At 40.3% G+C, this 22,929-nt stretch overlaps 1 protein-coding gene, 1 non-coding gene and 1 pseudogene across 2 annotated transcripts in view; all 3 read right to left on the bottom strand.

The window, feature by feature from the left end:
• The window catches only part of ZNF41 (zinc finger protein 41), a 66,455-nt gene extending 65,521 nt beyond the window's left edge, over window positions 1-934 (bottom strand). Inside the window, exon 1 of the mRNA XM_058291667.1 lies at window positions 833-934. The gene's annotated coding sequence lies outside the window, so the exon portion shown is untranslated. The remainder of the gene's footprint in view (window positions 1-832) is intronic.
• LOC101424284 (glutamine synthetase-like) overlaps window positions 1-22,929 on the bottom strand; it is a 416,428-nt pseudogene that overhangs the window by 137,515 nt on the left and 255,984 nt on the right.
• On the bottom strand, window positions 5,381-5,512 carry LOC111758805 (small nucleolar RNA SNORA24). Its single transcript, XR_002792958.1, has one exon. It is a non-coding gene; the product is annotated as a small nucleolar RNA SNORA24 (small nucleolar RNA).

Raw genomic sequence — 22,929 nt, forward strand, 5'->3', positions numbered from 1 at the left:
TCTCCATCACTCACCCACAAACCCGTCACTCACTGTACACACCTCCCCATAAGTGACAACAGAGAAGTTCCATCATTCATCATACAGAGTACCATCATAGATTACAAAATCCATGTCATAACATGCCCATAATTATCTCGATGCTTTACTGGCCCTAAATCGCCGCTACCGTTTAACTAAGTCTCGGAACCCTAAGTCTTTAAAGTGTCTCAGTTTATACTGACTTTATTCTGCACATGCTCAATGTCAGCTTGGAAGCGACAGTTCGCCAACAATTATACTTGGTGCACCTGCAATGTGTTAGTATGCGCGCGTTTATGAGGGTGCGGGAGAGGGAGGGGGAGACGGACTTTTAATTTCTTCAGTGACTTTGTTAGACGGGTAACGTGGCTCTTCCCTTGGGAGTGTCTCTACGAGCGTCGCCATCTTGGAAGGGTGGTTATTTCTACAGCGGTGCGAGCTGTCCCCTACCTGATCTTCCCCTGCGGAATTTCCCAGTGGCCGACTGTACCAGACCACCCTGCCTTCTCTCGAGTCCCCGCATTCTCCAGTCATGTCCGAGGAACTCGTCGGGCGCCTTCCCTTCCTCATCTCAGGACTGACGGTGCCCCGCCCTCATGCCGTGATCCCAAGGGGAACCTCGGCTGCTTTAAACAGTACAGAGACGCGCAGGTCCGAGGTAAAAAGCCCTTCTCCTCCAGGAAGCCTGCCCAGAAACAGACCCACCCCCTACCCCCACCCAGCTCCACTTCTCTGTTGTACGGAAAGGACTCTCTTCCACGATGGCGGCTCACAACGAAGGAGGCCCCTGGGGCGCAGTTACATTGCCCACCTGAAGGCGCCTCAGTCGGAAGCGCGGACACCGACTGTCGTAACGCACGCGTCGGCGGATGGAAACTGCGGGCTTCCCGGCTGTCACTGAGCATGCGTAGTTGAAGCGGGGAGGAATGGTGCGTGCCAGATTTAGGCCAGGAAGCGGAAGTCCCTCGCTTGCAAGTATTTAACTTCTTTTGGCGCGAGTTGCTAAACCATCCTGGGGATGGAATATCTGTGGAGAGAGTAATGGGGAGTCTGTGCAATCAGTTGTGGGGTGTCTTATCTAATTTTTTTAAATGGAGTAATCAACCTTTCTGGTTTCCTTATGTAAGCAATTAACACTAAATTTTTTCCTCCAAAGACCCAAGTTTTAACTTGCTTTTATTTTCATTGCTATTCGTTTTAGGCTTTTTTTTTTTTTAAGTGTTTTCTAATTTGCGACTTTTTTTTTTCTTTTGACCAACGGATTATTTAGAAGCTCATTGTCAAAAGCTGTCCGAGGCCCAGATGGCACGGGCATGGGTACTTTATTCAGGCAGTTGAGACCCGGAGAACACCCAAATGGAGTTGCTCCCAGAACACAGGGAAAGAGAGGAGTTTTATAGGGGAAACCAACAAAACCGGCCCCTTGCTAGCTGCATGTTTGATGCCCTTTGGTCTGGTAAGCGTTGGAATGTTGCTGGAAAGAGCTGCTTGCGATTTAGCCCATCTCAGCCGGTCCCGTACTGTTAATGTGAATTGATAACTTAGAGAAGGAATTTAGAGGGAGTGCAGAAAGGTTTACAGTTCTCGACACCATTTTTCGTTTTCCCAAAGAAAAATCAATCCTTACGTCAGTAATTTCTAACCAAATTGCACTGTGGTCTCGGACTAATGTCTGAGTGATGTTGAGTCTTTGAGATTTGTTGAAAATTGCTTTTAATGCTCAAGTGTAGGCCAGTTTTCAAAAATGTTTCATCTCTATTGAAAAGACGGTGTATTCTCCAGCTGTTGCGTTTAGCGTACTCAATGCGTCTATTGGTTCAAGCCTGTTGGGCTGTTTAAAATGTATGTGTAAATAAGAATTCACATTCTGGTGTATGGTATGAGATAGAAATCAAGCTTTAGTAATTGCTTGCATCATTTATTGAACACACTGCCCTGTACCCACTGAATTATCACTTCTGTCATATAAGGTCACAAATATATTAGCTTTGCATCTGTTATGTATTTGATTTCCAAGGATTTTTGTTCTTGCAAGTTTATTTTTCTAGGAACTCTCTGAAGTTTAAAATCATTTTAACAGGGAGCAGATTAGCTCGAGTGGTTGAGCACCTGCTTTGCATGTAGGAGGCCCTGGGTTTAATCGCTGGTGCCTTCTAACAACAAACAAACAGAAGAGACCTCCTCTTATTGGGAAGTTACTATAGCTCAGTGGTTGAGCAACTACTTCCCATATAGGAAGTACTGGGTTCAATCCCCCATACCTCCTTAAAAAAAATCGTTTTATCAAGCTTTAAAATGAACACTACCCTAACAAAATTATTGTGGTTCTGATTGGAATTGTATTACATTAATATAATAGTTGGGGAGAGTTAGTTTTTTATATTAAGCTTATTTTATTGTCTCTGATATATGCAATGACATTTTATTGTTTTCTTATAACTCCATCACCTTTTTTTGGTTAAATTTAACCTGAGATATTTATATTATTTTTATTATCAGTGTTAATTATAACTTATTTTTTCTAATTCCATGTGCTTACTGCTAGTATAGGAAGAAAATACTTATTTTTGTATTCTTACATCCAGCTCCTTATTCAATTCTGGTAGCTTTTTAGTTTAGTCTCTTAGTTTTTCTAATTGTACAATCATATCAGCTATAGATAGCATTCTTTTACCCAATATTTGATATAATTATTTCTTGGTGGCTTTTCAGATTGTTTTATTTACTTTTAAATAAAATTTAAAATTTACTTTCTCAGTTCCACTGCCACATTTTAGGTGCTCAGTAGCCATGTGTGGCTAGTGGCTACTGTATTGGATAGCTCAGGTATAGTACATTTCCATCATTGTGGAAAGTTCTATTGGACAATGCTGAGCTAGAGCCTTCAAAACAATGTTGAGTAATAGATGTGAGAGAGAGCATCCCTATCTCATTGCCAATTTTAATGAAATTAAAGAGCCCCTGGGTGAGGACAAGAAGAAAGGGAAGCCAGAGAAACTGAAATGTTGCACAGTGGCTGGGGGCAGCTGGGAGGACCCCAGACTGTTGCAGTGGGATGTGGATGACTTCCGGGTCTTCTGTGGGGATCTGGACAATGAGATGAATGAAGACATCTTGGCATGCACCTTCAGCCACTTCCCATCCTTTCTTAAGTCTAAAGTGATCCCTGACAAGCGCACTGGCAAGACCAAGGGCTGTGGCTTCCTCAGCTTCAAGGACCCCAGTGACTATGTGGGCACCACGTGTGAGATGAGTGGGAAATATGTGGGCTGGCCACCCATTAAACTGCTCAAGAGCATGTAGAAGGATGGGAACCTGGATGTGGTATGTAAAAAGCAGGAAGGAGAAGTTGAGTCTGAGATAGGGTCTGTGCATTTTACCACTTAATATAAACTTCTTTTGGCAATTAAAAAAATGGTTTTGTCAATTTTAAATAGTTTCCTCCTAGTGCTATTTTGGTTTTTATTATTAATATAAATGTGCAAGGACTTTCACTCCTTGACCTTGAAACATATTACAAAGCTACAGTGCTCAAAACAGCATGGTATTGGCACAAAGGTAAAAACAATGATCAGTAGAATAGAAATGAGAGTCCAGAAATAAACCACGTCTACTACCAATGGGTATTCAACCTACCAAGACCATGTTAATGGGGCCAAAACAGTCTCTTCAACAAATGGCACTGGGAGAACTGGATATCTATAATCAAAACAATGAAGAGGATCCCTATCTCACTTCTTATACAAGATCAACTCAGATGGATCAAAGACCTAAATATAAAAGCCAGGACCATAAAACTACTAGAAGAAAATGTAGGGAAACATCTTTAAGACCTTGTGATAGGTGGTGGATTCTTGGACCTTGCTCCCAAAGCACGAGCAAAAGAAAAAATAGATAAATGCGGTATCCTCAAAATTAAACACTTTTGTGCCTCAAAGAATTTTGTCAAAAAGGTGAAAAGGCAGCCAACTCAATGAGAGAAAATATTTGAAAATCACATATCCAATAAGGGTTTAATATCCATGATATATAGAGAGATGCTACAATTCAACAATAAAAAGACAAGTGACCATTTAAAAATTGGACAAAAGAATAGACATTTGTCCAAATAAGAAATACAAGCGGTAAAAAAACTCATGAAAAAAATGTTCATCACTAGCAATTAGGGAAATGCAAATCAAAGCTACAAAGAGATATCATTTCACACCTATTAGAGTAGCCACTGTTAAAAAGAGAACTACAAGTGCTGGAGAGGATGTGGGGAAATAGGAATACTTATTCACTGTTGGTGGCACTATGGTACAGCCACTGTGGAGGACTGTTTGGCAGTTCCTAAGGAATTTGAATATAGATTTGCCATGTGACATGGCAATACCACTACTGGGTATATAGCCAGAAAAACTGAGAGCAGTTACACAGACATCTGCACACCCATATTCATAGAGACATTATTCACAATTGCCAAAAGTTGGAAACAACCCAGAGGTCAATTGACTGATGAATGGATCTATAAACTGTGGTTTATACACATGATGGAATAGTATGCAGCTGTAAGAGGAAATGAAGTTGTGAAGCATGTGATGACATGGATGAAACTGGAGGCCATTATGTTGAGTGAAGCAAGCCAGACATAAAAGGACAAATACTATATGATTGTACTACTTTTTTTTTTTTACAAGAAAATGCATTTTTTATTGAGGTTGCCTTCAGTAAGTTACAGCACAGGTGCAAGTAACATATAAACCAAGGGTCAGCAAACTTGTGTGGTGTCAGCAAACACCATTTCAGAAAACAAACCTTAACTATATGTAAATGAATGGGCATAGTTGTTCCAAGATAACTTTTGAAAAGGGATGGCCTGAACTTTGCTGGATCCTAACTAGAAAACATGGTTCATGAAATAATGCCTTCATTATAGCAAATTATGTCATAACTTTTAAGTGTTCAACACATACTTTTGTAAATAAAGTTATAACTTTCCACCATGCCAAGAATACAATCTGTTCATTTTTTACCTTCCCACCTTATTAATCATCCTAAATGATCACCCAGATGAATTAAACATATTATCCAATTATAACAAAGCACCCATTTCATTCTTTATGTAAATACTATGCTCTATTTAACAATCAATATTTAGGTCTATATAATTTCCAGAAATTATTCCCAACACAATACAAATTCGAGTTTGATGATCCACTGCCAAGATGCCGAATAAAGCTTCATCTTTATCATTGTGGATTTCTTGACATCTTGTTATATTCTCCGGTCTGAACATTAGTCCAGTTTTCCTAGAAACATTTGAAAATTAGAAAAGCTTGCCCGGTAACTCAAAACACTGCAGGTTTTTAATGGTAAAGAATGTTACTTGTGCAAGTCAGAATCTGATACCAATTAAATGGTGACCGCTTTGCCAATAAAACAAGAAAATGTTCTTCTGTGGCCAGGAAGGGAGACTGCCACAGATGGCAGGTCCCAAAGTTACATGGAATGATTGTACTACTATGAACTAAATCTATTGTATAATCTCATGGAGTTAATAACTTGAAAATGGGTCACCAGAAAATAGGATGAAGTTAGAGAATGGAAAGCTGAGGGTTAACTTGTGCAGAATTGGTAAAAGGTTGTGTGTTAATCTTTAGAAATGAGTAGAAAAGTTGAAAGCATAACAATGTTTGTAACTAGCAGTGCTATTATATAGTGGCTGAAAGGGAAAGTATAAGGTCATGTATATTACTAAAAGGAAAGCTAAAAAATGTAACATGGGATTTTACAGCATAGTAAAACCTCATGTGAAATATGAATATGGCTTAAAAATGTAACATGGAACTGTATAGCATAGTAAAACCTCATGTGAAATATGAATATTGGTAATATGATAATATGGTAAGACTACTTTTCTTTGAAACTGAACATATGTGTGCTAATGTTACAAGATATTAGTATCAGACAAAAAACCATTATGTAAGTGAAAGAAACCAGACACAAAGTACTACATATTGTATGATTCCATTTATATAAAATGTAAATATATATCAATTTCTAAAGATGAAATTAGATTAGTGGTTATGTAGGGCTAGAGAAGGATATAGGGATTGAGAGGTGACTACTAAGGGGTGTGGTGTTTTTCTTTGTGGAGTAATGAAATTGTTCTATTAAAACTTTTTGTGTGGTGATGAATGCAAACAGTGTGATTATACTAAAAGCCATTGATTATGTACTTTGGATAGCTTGTATGATATGTGAATATATCTCAATAAAACTGCTTTTTTTAAAAAAAGGAATCTTTTCTTCTACAGAATGTGTTGTTTCAATTTGTAACCCAAAATTCTTGCTCTTATAATAAAAAAATTAAAACTGTAAATATTAATGAAAAAATATTTAAATGGCTACTGAATTGTATCATATACTTTTTAATATTAATTGATAGCATTATGTGGCCTTTCTCCTAAAGTATTGCTATAATGAATTACTCTGTTTTACAAATGTTAAACCCTTCTAACTGTATGATCTAGTCATCTAAGTTGCTGTAAACAACAAAATTATTCTCTCAAAATTCTAGAGACTAGAAGTCAGAAATCAAGTTGTCAGCAGGGCCACACCCCCTCTGAAGGCTCTTGCCTTTTCGATCTTCTGGTGGCTCTAGGCACATTCTTAATTTGTAGCTGCTTCGCTCCAGTCTTTGCCTCCATTATCACATGGCCTTCCCTGTGCTTCTCTTTATCTGTTTATCCTCTCCTCTTATAAGGATACCAGTCATAAAGGATTTAGAGCCTACCGAAATCCAATATGACTTCATCTTAACTAATTACATCTGCAAAGACACTATTTATAAATAAAGTCATATTCTGAGGTTCCAGGTGGACATGAAATTTGGGAGGGAAGACACTTTTCAACCCAGTATACAAGCATTCCTGGAATCATCTTAATCGTTATGGTATATTTTTCTCTTGAAGCATATCCTGTTGGATTTGATTTGCTGTTATTTTATTTAGAAATTTTTACCCATATTCATGAAAGATTGCCTCTAGTTTCCTTCTTTTGAGCAATATCAATTTTGGTTTTTTAAATATATTTTTATTGTATTCATACATGAACATACATAAACAATAAGTGTATAGTAAAAGTTGTGAACTTGCAAAATAAACATGCATAACATCATACAGGAGTCCCATACATCACACCACCACCACCACCTTGCACTGATACATTTGTTACAAACCTAGGCAAGAGCATTGTCAAAATATTGCTAACTCTAGTACCTATCTTACATTTGGTATATTTTCCCCCAAACCACCCTATTTTAAAAATATGTATTTTTATTACAGAGGTTGTGAACTTACGAAACAATCAAGCACATGTGTAGAATTCCCATACAACACCTCTTCACACCACACCGTGGTGGAATATTTGTTACAGATATGAGCTAATATAATCAGTTTTGGTTTTAAAGTAATTCTCCTTTCATAAAATAAAAAGGAAATTTCTATCTTTTCCTATGTGCAGGGAGGGTTTGTTTATCATGGACCCATTTATTTCTGCTTTAAGAAAGTATTTCTTAATTTCCAATTGGTTAAGATAAATTGGTCAGTTTAATTTATTTCTGGTTTTATCACATCTGATCAGAGAATGTGATCAAAGCCCTACGTTTTAAAATGTATCAATCATTTTTCTGAGGCAGTTAGACAATTGAATTTTTTAAATGTTGCAAGGACATAGGAATGGAAATCATATAGTCTGCTTGTAAGTTACAAAGTTCTTTTTATGCCTATTAAATCTAGCTTATTGATTATAATTTTTATATCTTTTATTTACCTTTAACTGTTTTTGTTAAATTGATCCATCATATTCTGAAAGAGGTATAATACCCCACGATAAATTATGTTTTTAGGTTTTGTTACATTTCTATGCATCTTTGCTGGTTTAATTTGTGTGTTTGTGTAAAGGTTTATTCACATTTATCTTCATTTAATATATTCTTTATTATTACATAATGTCTCTTTTTTTAACTGTTGAGTGATTTTGGCCTTAGATTTTAACTTAATAATTATATCATCACACTTACTTTCATTTTGTACGTATTTCCCTGATATATCCTTGCTTACACAATTTTAGTTTTGCCTGTCTCTTTATTTGTGCTTCTAGTAATAATATAACTTTTGTTTTTAACCTTATTTCACAGTTTCTGTTTTTTGATAAGGAATACAGCCCATTTGATTTATTTTATTAATGATTCATCTAATTTTGTTTCTTCTATCAGACTTTGTGTCCTGTTTTTCCTTTTGTTGTTTCCTCTTCCATTTCCTTGCATTTGCTGGCTCAGATAAGTTTCTATTCATTCCCTTTCTCCCTAAGTAGTTTGAAAGTTTCATGCTACTTATCAGCTGTGTTGGTAATGAATTATTTTTCTATTCCTTATGAGGTAATCCAAATCTATATTTATGTCTATTGGTAGGTTAAACACACATACATAAACATACAAATGCATTATATGCCTTTACTCCTAATTTCTCAGCAGAATGAATAAATTAGAAGTTTCTTGCTTTTTCATTCTACCATCACCCACAAGTTCTATTCTTTTCTCAGATAATTCTTTAAAAATTAGAAGGGATGGTGGGAGCATTGTGTCAGCAGCATAGTTTTTTAATCTCTCTTCATGCCAACATATGGAGCAACCTGATATTATTACCGATCAAAGCAGGGGTTCTTTGACCAAAGCACTCAAATGACCAATTCCAGAGACACCATGGTTTCAAAGGGAAAAAGAATTTATTGTTAAGCAGCGAAACAAGGAGATCAGATGGCCTACAGGCATAAAATCTGTCTACCTGAGTCTGAGTTTAGGATTTTTATGGATTCAAACAAGGGGAGGTAGAGTTGTTACAGTTACATTAACTAATATAAACAAATATAGTATAAACAGTTATAGTATTATGTAAGGGGGTGGAAAGTAAGGTAACAGTAACAAGTATAAACACTGTAGTCAGCAGTTACAATATCAAAATCAAAACCCCATGGACAGAGGCAGCTGTAGCTCAATCAGCTGGGCTCCCGTCTACCATATGGGAAGCCCTGGGTTCATATCCCAGGGCCTCCTTGTGAAGGCAAGCTGGCCTGCGCACCACAGAGGGCCGATGGCTCGCACACCGTGGAGAGCTGATGCAGCAAGATGACACGACAAAGGGAGACAAGCCAACACAAAAATGTGCAGCGAATGGACACAGAGAACAGCAAAACAAGCTGTGTTTGGGGGGGGATAAATAAATAAATCTTAAAAAAACAACAACAACCATGGACAACATTTACAGTGACAGTGTCCCCAGTATGGTAAATTTTCTGCAGATATGGCTGCCAACAATATTCCCATCCCTATGTATTTGCTAGTCTTCCCATCAAGATATGGAGTATATTGGGAGCTGATGTGGCTCAAGTGGTTAAGTGCCTGTTTCCCACATGGAAGTTCCCGGATTAGGTCCCTGTGCCTCCTAAACAAACAAAAACAAACAAGCAAACAAGCGAAAGGGCCAATTCAGGGGAGCCGATGTGGCTCTGGTTGAGTGCTGGCTTCCCACATATGAGGTCCTGGGTTCAATCTCTAGCCCCAGTACCTAAAAAAAAAAAAGGTTTGGAGTATATATTTTCACTCTTGTGTCTGGGGTGGCCTTATGTGCTGTTTGAGCAATGAAACATGGTAGAAATTATTTTCTCAGAGAAACAGAAATTTTGGAGGATGGTAGAATGAAAAAGTAAGAACCTTCTAATTGATACTTCTGAGCCCAGACACTAAGAGGCTTTGAACTTTTAGTTTAATGAGTGAAAAACCCAGACATCCTGTAAAGAAGTCCATGCTATCCTTCCGAAGAAAGAGGCTCTGGAGAACGAGACACTATTTAAAAAGAGCCATGTGCATGAGAACTGGGGCCCCAGTTAACAACTAGCACTGAGGCCCAGTCATATGATGAAACCATTTTGGATCCTCCAATCTCATGCCAGCTGCCCTAGACCTCATTTGGAGAAGGATGGAGCCATACCCACTGAGCCCTGCCCAAATTCCTGACCTATGGAGTCATGAACAATAAAATAGTTATCATAAGCTACTAAATGGTGGTGTGGTTTATTTACATAGCAATAGATGAAACACCAGTGACTCTCAATATACAGGTGGGTGAGGACAAATCACCAACAGCCACAAGAACTGTGCAGTATAATTATCTGTGTAGGAAAAAACAGAGGGAAACAAGGGGCATTTGGTGGACCTGAGAACAGGAGAATGCCAAAACAGTAAATAGGGATGGCAGGTCAATTTGAATTCAGGAGCTGAAACTGAGAGGGGTTTTGCTTAATCCAGTAATGGGTAACTCTAAGGTCTTAAGAGGCTGGAGCAGTCTAATTCGTATGAACTCTCACGACTGATTGTCCTTGGGGGTCCCCAAGACGACCCTCTGTTCAGTGATTTGCTGGAAGGACTCACAGAACTCAGCAAAGCTGTTATACTCATGGTTATGGTTTATTACATGACAGGATACAGATTAAAATCAGTAATGGAAAAGAGCTAGGGCAAAGTCTGGGAGATACCAGGCACAAGTTTCCAGTTGTCCTTTCCCAGTGGACAGTGCTTAATTCTCCCAGCAACAATGTGTGGCAACACACATAAAACATTTTCACCCAGGGAAGCTCGCCTGAGCCTGGGAGTCTAGGGTTTTTAATTGGGGGTCAGAGTCTGTTACTCGGACTCTAGCTCCTCTAGAGCCCAAGTCCCCCCGCCATAGATGACATTGTTAGCAAAAACTACCTGGTGTTGCCCAAGGCCTCAAGTGAACAAAGGGACTTTTAACAGGCAGGGTATTCCAAGGGTTTAGAGGTTATTTCCCAGGAGCTGGGTAAAGGCCAAACAGGTAGTTGCATTTTTGTTGCTGGGGGAAGTGCGCTGCTGCGTGACCCTTCCTGGGAGGGAGAGAGCATAAGATAGCCTTTATTTATCCAGACTCTGCCTGTGTCTTTTTTCCCTTGCTGATTGTGTCACCTATCCTATTGCAGTTAGAGACCTTTGCTGTGTACAACTATAGGCTGAGTTCTGTGAGTCCTAAGCAAATCACCAAATGTGGGGATTCACTAGAACAGCCCTAACTCACTGAAATATGGCTACAGCTATTTGGAGGGGAGAGGGTAGGGAGAAAGAAAGAGCGATGGGGGATAACAAAATCGTGGTGGCCTGGGTAGCTATGATGTTACCTTTGGTAGGAAACAGCAATTAAGCTGTTCTCGCTTGCAAGAGGTAAACATTTGCCTATGCAATTTGAAAATGATAAATCCAACCATTAGGGAATTTGTCTTGTTGGAACCCTTGGTTGCTTGGGATCATGCTGACTGAAGTGGGGAAAAATGTAGTTTATATGATGATGCCTTTGATTTCTAAGATTTATTTTTATTTATCCCCCCCCCCCCCCGTTGTCTGCTGTCTGTGTCCATTCGCTGTGTGTTCTTCTGTGTCCACTTGCATTCTTGTCAGGCGGCACTGGGAATCTGTGTCTCTTTTTGTTGTGTCATCTTGCTGCGTCAGCTCTCCATGTGTATGGCACCACTCCTGGGCAGGCTGCACGTTGTTGGTGCAGGGCAGCTCTCCTTGCGGGGTGTACTCCTTGTGTGTGGAGCATCCCTATGCGAGGGTCACCCCTGTGTGGCATGGCACTCCTTGAGCACAGCAGCACTGCACGTGGGCCAGCTCACCACACGGGCCAGGAGACCCTGGGTACCGATCCCTGGACCTCCTGTATGGTATGTGGATGCTCTATCAGTTAAGCCACATCCACTTCCCTGATGGCTTTGATTTTTGTTCTCACTCCTAGTAGGAAGAGAAAGGGCCCAAAAGTTCTTCCAAAATGAGCTTTGTATGAGCTATAGACAATAAAAATTAATTTGTCCTTGTTCTCTCCTCTAGGTGGAAAGAGAACAAAAGTTAAATCAGTTCCCAGAGCTGGAGGAAGGTTTTAGATAAACCAGAAGAAAGAAAGGGGTGAAAATCATTCTAGACTTTTCTTCAGCCTAGCAGCTGCCTTTACTAGGCCCCTAGCAGAGAGGCCCCTCCTTACTTTCTGGCCTGGATTTCCTGGCAGCTATCATGTTAACCTGTAAATGCTGACTTTACTGCTAGGGGTTTGAGTAAACTTGCAATGAGGGGGAAAAAAGGGGGGGAGCAGATTTTAAAAACCTGCTTTGTATTTTCTGGCTATCCACGTGGATGTCTGATAGAAATTGATGCAAAATTTTATACGTTGGTGCAAAAGTAATTGTGGTTTTGCATTGTTGAAACTTGCTGTTTGATATTAGCATACAATATAATTGAATAAATGTGGTTATGTTATACATAATTTTAATGTACATTTCTCATGTTATGTTTTTTATTAATGACTTATTACTTGCTGTTTATTTTATACTTATTTTAGACTATGGAAATGATGTTAGACAAAAAGCAAATTTGGGTGATTTTCTTATTTGAGTTCAAAATGGGTCGTTAAGCAGCGGAGACAACATCAACAATGCATTTGGCCCAGGAACTACTAACAAACTTACAGTGCACTGGTGGTTCAAGAAGTTTTGCAGGGAAACGGACTTTGGCCCAGTGGTTAGGGCGTCCGTCTACCATATGGGAGGTCCGCGGTTCAAGCCCCGGGCCTCCTTGACCCGTGTGGAGCTGGCCCATGTGCAGTGCTGATGCGCGCAAAGAGTGCCGTGCCACACAGGGGTGTCCCCTGCGTAGGGAAACCCCACGCGCAAGGAGTGCACCCATAAGGAGAGCCGCGCCCAGCGCGAAGGAGGGAGCAGCCTGCCGAGGAATGGCGCTGCCCACACTTCCCATGCCCCGGACGACAACAGAAGCGGACAAAGAAACAAGACGCAGCAAAAAGACACAGAGAACAGACAACCGGGGGAGGGGAATTAAATAAATTAAAATAAATCTTTAAAAAAAAAAAAGTTTTGCAAAGGAGACAAGAGCCTTGAAAATGAGGAGTGTAGTGGCCAGCCATCGGAATTTGACAACAACCAATTGAAAGCAATCATTGAAGCTGATCGTCATAAACTACACGAGAAGTTGCTAAAGAACTCAACATCAACCATTCTATGGTCGTTTGGCATTTAAAGCAAATTGGAAAGGTGAAAAAGCTTAATAAGCGGGTGCCTCATGAGCAGATTGAAAGTTTTTAAAAATCGTCATTTTGAAGTGTCTTCTTCTCTTATTCTATGCAACAACAAACGAACCATTTCTTGATCGGATTGTGACATGCAATGCAAAATGGATTTATAGGATGACCAGGTCAGTGCTTGGACCGAGAAGAAGCTCCAAAGCACTTCCCAAAGCCAAACTTGCACCAAAGAAGGTCATGGCCACTGTTTGGTGGTCTGCTGCCGGTATGATCCACTACAGCTTTCTGAACCCTGGTGAAACATCTGAGAAGTATGCTCAGTAAATTAATGAGATGCCCTGAAAACTGCAGCACCTGCAGCCGGCATTGGTCAACAGAAAGGGCCCAGTTCTTCTCCATGACAACGCCCGACCGCACGTCGCACAACCAATGCTTCAAAAGTTGAACGAATTGGGCTACGAAGTTTTGCCTCATCCACCATATTCACCTGATCTCTCGCCAACCAACTACCACTTCTTCAAGCATCTCAACATTTTGCAGGGAAAATGCTTCCACAACCAGCAGGATGCAGAATATGCTTTCCAAGAGTTCGTTGAATCTCGAAGCATGGATTTTTATGCTATAGGAATAAACTTATTTCTCATTGGCAAAAATGTGTTGATTGTAATGGTTCCTACTTTGATTAATAAAGATGTGTTTGAGCCTAGTTAAAATGATTTAAAATTCATGGTCTGAAACCGCAATTCCTTTGCACCAACATATACCCTTCATTTCATACCTGCTAGAGGGATCATCCCAATAGGGAAGGCTGCAAAGAAAGAAAAAAAAAAGTGTCCGTGGATCGTAACTCCCTTGCTTTGTGCTGCCTGTGGAAAGATGGCAGTTTAAACTCTGAGTCAGGGGTTCTTAACCAGGGGTCCATGAGCTTGAATTAAAAGTTCAAAAAAAACACATTCTTGTGGGGACGTGTTAGTGCTGGTGTGATATATTTATTAAATAATACACAGTATAGTATGGATTTAGTAAGGAGTTCGTGGTTTTCACCTGACTGGCAAAGGGGTCCGTGGAACAAAAAAGGGTAAGAACCCTTTCTGAGTACTGGAAACAGAACAAGTTTCCCTAACGAAAGATTTTTGCTCATTGGCATCCCTGGGGAAAGGGAAACAACATGAAAAAAGAACCAGCCTTCACATGGAAATACACTTTTGAGGGGTTTTGCCTAACAGCTTTTAATGTGCTAATATGTTCTTATTGAAATCAAATGTCTGACCCTTAGAGGCTAATCATTTTCCAGCCTGATGTGCATGTTTTTAAGGCGTCAATTTGAAAGCTAAAATTGACAAGGATTTTTTTTTAAGTGCTTAGGAAAGCCTTGCTTGTCACTCAACTGGCACACAGCTGTCTGGCCCTTCCTTGTCTTTCAGTCGCTTTGCTGAGACTGAAAAAAAAGCTGCTGGCTTTTTAAAAACCCTGACTTCACAGATCCTATGGCCTGGCCATGACTCTAAGCTGAAACCTGATACTTGTTTGTGTGAGCTATTTTGGTCTCTGTGTGAGCTGTGGGAAACTGAAAACAAATATAATTGTTCACTCACACAGCACAGAATCAGATTCTGGAATAGTTGCTGATTTAAGGACAGCCTCTTCAGGGCCATAAACTATGAAAATATCCTGGATTCTGACTGAATGGGGCTGTCTGTGTCACAAACAAATGCCTACAGAAAAGGGCAATGCGTCTTTAATGTGCTTCCCTGGGCAAAAATCTGGCATACATGTTGCTGCATTTTCGTTGCTAGAGGAGGAGTGTGCTCTGTGTGATCCCTCATGGTAGGGAGAGAAGGTAAGAAAGACACATCAATTTCTCCAGACTCTGCCTCCTGTGTCTTTTTCCCTTGCTGATTCTGTCACATATCCTTTTTCTAAAGGGACCTCCTTGGACATGGAAAGCAGGCGTTCAACCACTTGAGTTACATCACTCCCTTGGCACATATTCTTTTGCCATAATAAACCTTAGCTGTGAGTACAGCTATATATTTGGTCTCACAAGTCCTAGTGAGTCACTGAACATGGGGAAGGTGTTGGGGGCTCCTGACACAGTGGGATAAAGTAATGAATAATTATGAGATATTCTAGTTCCATAATACTCTGCATATTTGCGAACCTGTGTATTCAGTGTGGAAGGGAGGAAAGACAGATTCAATGGATTAAAATAAAAACCTATATTGCTGAGTTTGAATGTAAAATAGTGTGATTTCATGAGATGGTTTATCTAGAAAATGAAGAATGTGTGTGTAATGTGTGTGTGTGCTTATGTACTTCTTAGTTCTGTCCAAGAGGCCTAGAAGCAGTGACCAACTCAGTAGTAATGAGCAAACTTGACCCCCAGCTTGCAATCTTGAAATGCCATTTCCCATTTAAAGAAACCCAGGTTTCTTGGGAAAATGGCTGATTCCAGGTCTGGGACTGAAAATACATAAGATGATCTTGGTCTCTTGTCATACCAGATAGTTGTCAGAGCCTACTTGCTGATGGAAAGCTCTGGATTCTGGGCTTCTAGGTACTTGGCTAAGGACACACCATAGGGTAGGCAAGGAAGAAAAGCGTTCATTAAGAAACAAGAAAATGAGAAAAGTACACCATCTGAGGGATGGACCCTGGGCATGCTGCAGAGCAAGACATGCACGTGGGGCCCCAGATCAGGCCTTTTTAAAGTCTTTCCTCCTCCCCCTTCATTGTGTTGGAGGAGGGACCACAGTCGTTTGCTGTTCTGATTGGTTACCCCACTTGTCAGTTCTCAGGGGCCAATGGTGAGGCCTTTTGAAGGTATCCAGGGCTTTCTTTTGACTCCGAATGGGATTCTCATTCCAAATGAGATTCTCCTTCCAAATGAGGTCTCATGGCCAAGGTCTCATGGGATCTTTCTGGCAGCCTTCCTCTCAGGAAGGTTCCGGGTAGGGTATCCTGGCCATGTGGTCTGTCAGCCATTTTGTCTGCTGGGTCTCAGCCACCTTCCCCCTTTCACCTACTAACCTGCCTCATATTGGGGTCAGGACAACCAACTCCAGTATTGTCCCCCTGGCCACAAATGAGACAGTATGAGCATCAAGAAGATAATAATTACAATTTGATTGAAGCTCATCAAATGTTTAAATTTGTCAGTTCAAAATGATAGTTTTGAAAGTGGTTACTTGTGATGGGTGATAGTGAATTAAATCATTTTCTTAAAAACCAGTAAATAAAGGGAAAAGAATAAACCATCAAACCTAACTTTCCTATATGAAATATAGATGAAGGAAAGCATCTCTTTGTAAAAGTATTGCAATGAATGAGTGAAAAAGAAATGTGAGAATTTGAATATCACCATTTTGTAGTCAACAATGAATTTAATGAACCTAGGTATTGAGCATCTCAGCTGTTAACATCACAAAAAGAATGACAGCTAGACATTATGTGCCCCCTGATGAAAGGACACACCACCATCTGCAGTCTTGCCAAAGAGATGAACCCTGAGCCAGATCTGGCCTCTGGATCCAGCTGTCATCTTGCAGGAAATATGGTCAAATACAAATCTGTAATCACCCAAATCCAGGCAGTGGACAATCCAGATTTGAGTGAGAACGTTGAAATTAAGAGACTTTGATGACATAATTTTTTTCAAATGGACAAGACTAAACCATAATATCTGGTGATACATACTTGGGTAATAAAACTATAAATAAATCTGAAGAAGCAATTACTGTAAAATTATGATAGTGGTTGGTGGGCTGAAATTGGGATGGGGATTCTAGGGTAGCTGGCAAAATTCTTGCTTGAATTCGGTTGTGGTTACCAGGACATTTGTCTTAAAATAACCAATTAAGCTATACTTTTGCATTGTACAGCTTTCTATGTCTATATTTTATTTTACTTCAATAAAAATAAAAATCCTGAGGTGCTATTGTTTTTTTTCCATTATAATAGAGAATATTTATTTTAAATGCCCAGTCATCATCCTTTTTGATTTAATTTTATGCTTATGCTGCATATGCTCACCACTGTTTTCCTCCTATTTCAAGATTTATATTCTGAAGTTGAACTTTCTCGAATATTTGCCTAAGTCAAGGACATCGGTAGTAAATTCTCTATTCTTTGTCTAGAAATGTCTTTACATTTAACAGTAGTAATTTCTTTTTATAATCATACCTAAAAGGAAGAAGAGCTGGAATTGAAATGGTCATTATTTATACTCAGAACCTCATGGTCTTTCCACTATTTCATCCTGACTAAAATCTAGAGTTAATTTTTGCTGAACTATGCATATTATGTTATATCTAGGACAGCAGACTACATCAAGTGCTCCTAGGATATATTTGCCCAGTAAATTTTTTTAAAAGCCTTGTAAATTGGAAAATTCCAAACATATGCAAAAGAAGAGAAAATGTTATAATGAACTCTTATGAACTGTTACTCAATGCCAACAAATATCCCCAGTTTGCCATTCTTGTTTCATATATTCTGTTAATTTTTTTGGCTAGGATTTTTCTCCAAAGATTTTACATAAAAATTTTCAAACATACAGAAAAGTTGAAAGAATTGTATAGTGAATACCCACATGCCTTTCACATAGATTCTATAATTAACATTATGCTACACTGTTTTATATAACATTTTGTTGTATTTGATTATATCTGTCCACTTAGCCATCCATTTGTCCATCAGTCCATCTTATATTTTGATGCATTTCGAAGTTGAAGACACCAGTATACTTTGCCTTTGCTAGAGTTTCTTTTTTTTTAAGATTTATGTATTTATTTATTTCTCTCCCCTTCCCCCACTACCCCGGTTGCTGTTCTCTGTGTCTATTTGCTGCATCTCTGTTTCTCTGTCCGCTTCTGTTGTTGTCAGCGGCATGGGAATCTTTGTTTCTTTTTGTTGCGTCATTTTGTTGTGTCAGCTCTCTGTGTGTGGCACCATTCCTGGTCAGGCTGCACTTTCTTTCGCACTGGGCAGCTCTCCTTATGGGGCGCACTCCTTGCACTTGGGGCTCCCCTATGCGGGGGACACCCCTGCGTGGCACGGCACTCCTTGCACGCATCAGCACTGCGCATGGGCCAGCTGCACACGGGTCAAGGAGGCCCGGGATTTGAACCGCGGATCTCCCATGTGGTAGACAGACGCCCTAACCACTGGGCCAATTTATAAGACAAACCCTAGACACTTTATTTTACCCATTAATACTTCAGTATATATTTCTAATAGATAATACTATTTTTTAGGATAGGCAAGAGCATAAAAGAATTCATTAAGAAACAAAAAACTAGAACTAGAAAAGTACGCAATCTGAAACATAGACTGTGGGTGTGCTGCAGGCTCAGTTGTGAATGTGGGACCTCAGGTTAGGCCTTTTAAAGACCTTTACTCCTCCCCTTTCCTAATGTTGGGGAGGAGACCAAAATACTATTTGCTTTAACATAACCACAAAACCATTGTCATACATAATAAAATTAACAATAATTCCATAATACCATCTCAAACCCAGTACATATTTAATTTTTGTGTGGTGAATACTGAATATCTCTGACCAAGTGGATATTGTCTGTCCACATTTTTTGGAGTCTCTACAGAGTCCTGGGCTAGGCCCCTCAGTAAAGGCTGCAGGAGTTTCCTTCTGAACTCAGCAACTCTGGTTGCATTCACATATGCCCACCAGGCTTTGGACTCTTGAGAAGAGTAGAGCTGTTGGCAAGAGGGACCAAGGGCTGAGGTCCAACGTGAACAGAAACTCCACAGAGGTTCTTGGCTCCAGAGGAGGGGAGGAGGACCCCAGGGGCAGGAATTTATCCTAGGAAAAGATACCCCTGACCAGAGTCTCAGGGCAGGAGCAGGTGGGTCACAGAAGTGGCAGTTTCTACACTTGCTGTCCTGGAGTCATTGCATAATTCCTCTGCTGAGCATGAGAAACGCTTGGCTGATGTTGCCACCTGGGCAGAAATGAACAAGTCCCTGGTAATTTATCACTTGTTCATTTATTTATGTCTTCTTTGTTTTTTCATTAAGGTTTAGGATGCTTCTAAGATTTCATATGGCAAAATGGCCAAAATGGCCAAAATAAATAGATAAAATTTAGGATCAGGAAAAATATAAAGGGAGCAGAATATCAACATCAGGAGAAGTTTCAAATGTAAATTTGTCTCTGATCTCCTTAATAGACTTAACAAAAAATGAAATAAAATTGTTAATGTGATCTGCATTGTCCTCGAGGAGAAATTAGTTTTATATCTTATCAAAGTTACACCTGCATTTATTAAAAATTATACAATTTCTACAAGGCTTATTACAAAAAAAAAAAAAAAAGGCATTTCCTTGACTCCTTTTTTACTTTCTCACTGCTAAAACAAATACCATACAATGAGTTGGCATAACAACAAGAACTTATTTACTCACAGTTTCAGAGACTGGAAAGCTTGCTTGCTCTTGGGGTCAGTATCTTCTGGCTGGCCAGAAGTCTTTGGAGTTTTCTGTCATATGGTAATGCACATGGCACCTTCTCCTTTCTCTTCTGGGTTCTGCTGATTTCCAGCTTTTGGCTGCTCCCCATGGCCTCTCCTTCTGTGTCCAATTTCCTTTGCTTATAAGGACCAGAGCCATGTTGGATTAAGGTCCACCCTCATTCCATTTGGGTGTACTTTATTATCATCTTCAAAGGTCCTAATGACAAATGGGTTCACTCTCCCAAGACCAGGGGTTGGGACCTGAATATGCCTTTCGTGGGGGACATGATTCAATCCCCAACACTACTCTTCCCCTTTCCAACTCCTCAAAGGGACAATTACTTTGAATTCTTTCCATTGATTCTTTTGCTATTACTACCACATCTCCAAATTACATACATATATTGTTATTTCTTACTTTTGAAGGCATTTTGAAGGCTTTTGACTTTTCACCATGGGAGTTAGGAATTTAGCTCTCTTTCACACACCCACCCCCATTCCCAGCATTCACAACCTCAATTCCCAAGCTTCAATCCTCCTAAAATATGTAATTTAGCTATATCCATAGTCAGTATTTATTATTTTGACTATGTAAACTATTCACAGTTAGTTATGTAGTAGTTTGATTATTTTCCTTTCCTGTACATCTTTCAAGTATTTCCTGCAGCTAATGATTTACTTGTTTGTTTCATTTTCTATATGCTGCCCAGTAATTGAACTCAGAATTCTCACCAGCTGTGTAAATTTTGTCAGTATATTTCAAATATTAGATAATAATAATAGCAAACACTTAACAGGCACCAATCTAATAACGCCATATATTCCTTAACTCATTGAAACCTCACAATCTCCTGATAAGAAAGGTAATCTTAGTATCCCCCTTTTAATAGTTGTTAAAAACTTTTAACAGTTGTTAAAACTGAAGCACAGAAAGTTTAAGTAAGTCACCCCAAATCATAAGTTAGTAAGTGTTGGGATTCAAACCCAGGTTTGAATAGCTGGAGTCCATTCTTTCAAATAATAAATAGGTCATTCATTCCATACCTTTAAAAAAATTTCTTCTTCATCTTTCTCACCTGCTCCAATCAGAAGTCAGTTCTACACTTGATACATAGCTACTACCTTGAGATCTCTCTTTACCATCCTCATGGGAAATCCATTCACCTCTCTCATGTGATGGATCATCTCTTAGCTAATTTCCATGTCTTCCTCTTTCTTGTTTTATTGCATCATTTAGTTGGGATATCCCCAGTAACTCCACAAGAAAGGGAGCATGAGAAAGAAAATATTTTTTGAGATCTTGTGAATGTAAAAATGTCTTTAATTTTTTTGTAGTCATTGTCATAAAGATTGGATCAAGCAAGAATTATTAATTTATGCTAAATTGGGGGGGGTGGATTTTTGACAAGGAGAAGGATATTTTTATGATTTAAAGTGTCTCCCCAGAGGAAGCTTATTATTTGCAAGGTAAAAAATAGTAACCGTGGAGGTGGGGCAAGTTGGCAGCAGAGTAAGACACTCCAAGAGTCAGCTCATCCTACAGGGCAGTTAGTAATCAGCCAGAGCTATATAAAGAACCTATTTGGGGACCTCAGGAGACCAGAAGAGCAGCCTGCAACACTGTTGAAAGTTTGGAAGGAGCAGACTGCCCATCTGCAGAGAAGATTCATTGAGTACAGCATTCCATGCCGCCGAGGCAGATGACCACAGCACAAGCTGCCTCAGGAGCTATTCTGAGGCTGGAGTTGGAAACTTCATTTCCCAAAAACAGTGGAGGAAGACATGGTTGGGCACCGACTTCAGCTATTGATTAGTAAATTCGGCAGGTTAAGGTATAATCCTAAGAACAGCTTAAGTTTGAATCTGTCCAAGTCAGAAAGAGGCCAGGAGCTTCCATTTTAAATCTGCCCCTGGCATGAGGAGAAGCAGGGCTGATTGAAAATCACAGTGTTGGTAGGGACTGGCTTCTTTCCACTCATATGGGACTGCAGCTCTAGCCTAAACCTCAGCACCACCTCTGGCAGGGAGGAAACTGAGGGGACCTGCACCAGCCTCTCCAGGAAACTGCAGGCAACACCACGGAGGCCATTGCCTATCCTACTTTACTAGCGTAGACTGCCTTAGGAGCTATTATGGCTGCAGTTGGAAGCTCCATTTCCCATAAATGGGAGAGACAGAGATGGTTGACCACTGACTTCAGCTATGGGTTAGTAAATTTGTTTGGCTAAAGTATAATCCTAAGAACAGCTAAAGTTTTAACCTGTCCAAGTTGAAAAGAGGCTGGGAGCCGCCGTTTTAACTCCATCCCTGGCATGAGGGGAGGCAGGGCTGACTAAAAATCACAGTGAAGTTAGGGGCTGGCTTCTTTCCACCAAGATCGGATTGCAGGGAAGTGGCTATGGCTCAATCAGTTGGGCTCTTGTCTACCATATGGGAGGCCCTGGGTTTGCATCCCAGGGCCTCCTTGTGAAGGCAAGCTGGCCTGCACACCGCTGAGAACTGATGGCCCATGTGCTGTGGAGAGCTGGCGCAGCAAGATGACACAACAAAGGGAGACAAGCAGACACAGAAAAAACGTGCAGCGAATAGACACAGAGAAGAGACAGCAAAAAAGAAAGGAACAAGCCGTGGGGGGGTTGGGGATAAATAAATAAATCTTTTTTAAAAAATGATCAGATTGCAGCCCTAGACTAGGCTCTAGCCCCACCTACAGCAGAGAGGAATCTGGTAGGAGGCAGGACCTGCACCAGGCTCTCCAGGCAACCGTAGGTGCTCTCTGCTGGCACAGACTGAATAGTTGGACACCTGGGGCTCCATCCCTGCACCCTAATAGGATAGGAGAGGAGCTGTGTTTCCTCAGCCTCTCTGGGCAACTGCAGGCATTTTCACCCCACACAAACTCGTTTGCTTATTGCCTTCAATTCCATCACCCTGTCCCCCTCCCCATAGGATAGGAGAGGGCTGGGGTTTCCTCAGCCACTCTGGGCAATTACAGGCACTTTTGGGTACACAAACTTGACTGTTGAGCATCTGTGGCTCCACCCTCACCCCCAGTAGGACAAGAGAGGGACTGTGTTTGCTCAGCCTCTCTGGGTAACTTCAGGTGTTTTTGGCCTACACAGGCTGAATAGTTGGACACCTGTAGCTCCATCTCTGCCCCCAAGTAGGATGGGAAGGGAGCTGGGTTTCCTCAGCCTATCCAGACAATGGCAGGCACTTTGAACCAGCACAGACTGAACTGTTGAGTGCCTGTAGATCCACTCCCCTCCCCAATAGTTTAGGAGGCAGCTGGTGTT

Source organism: Dasypus novemcinctus, chromosome X, assembly GCF_030445035.2.
Source record: "Dasypus novemcinctus isolate mDasNov1 chromosome X, mDasNov1.1.hap2, whole genome shotgun sequence".
In the NCBI taxonomy this organism is placed as follows: Eukaryota; Metazoa; Chordata; class Mammalia; order Cingulata; family Dasypodidae; genus Dasypus; species Dasypus novemcinctus.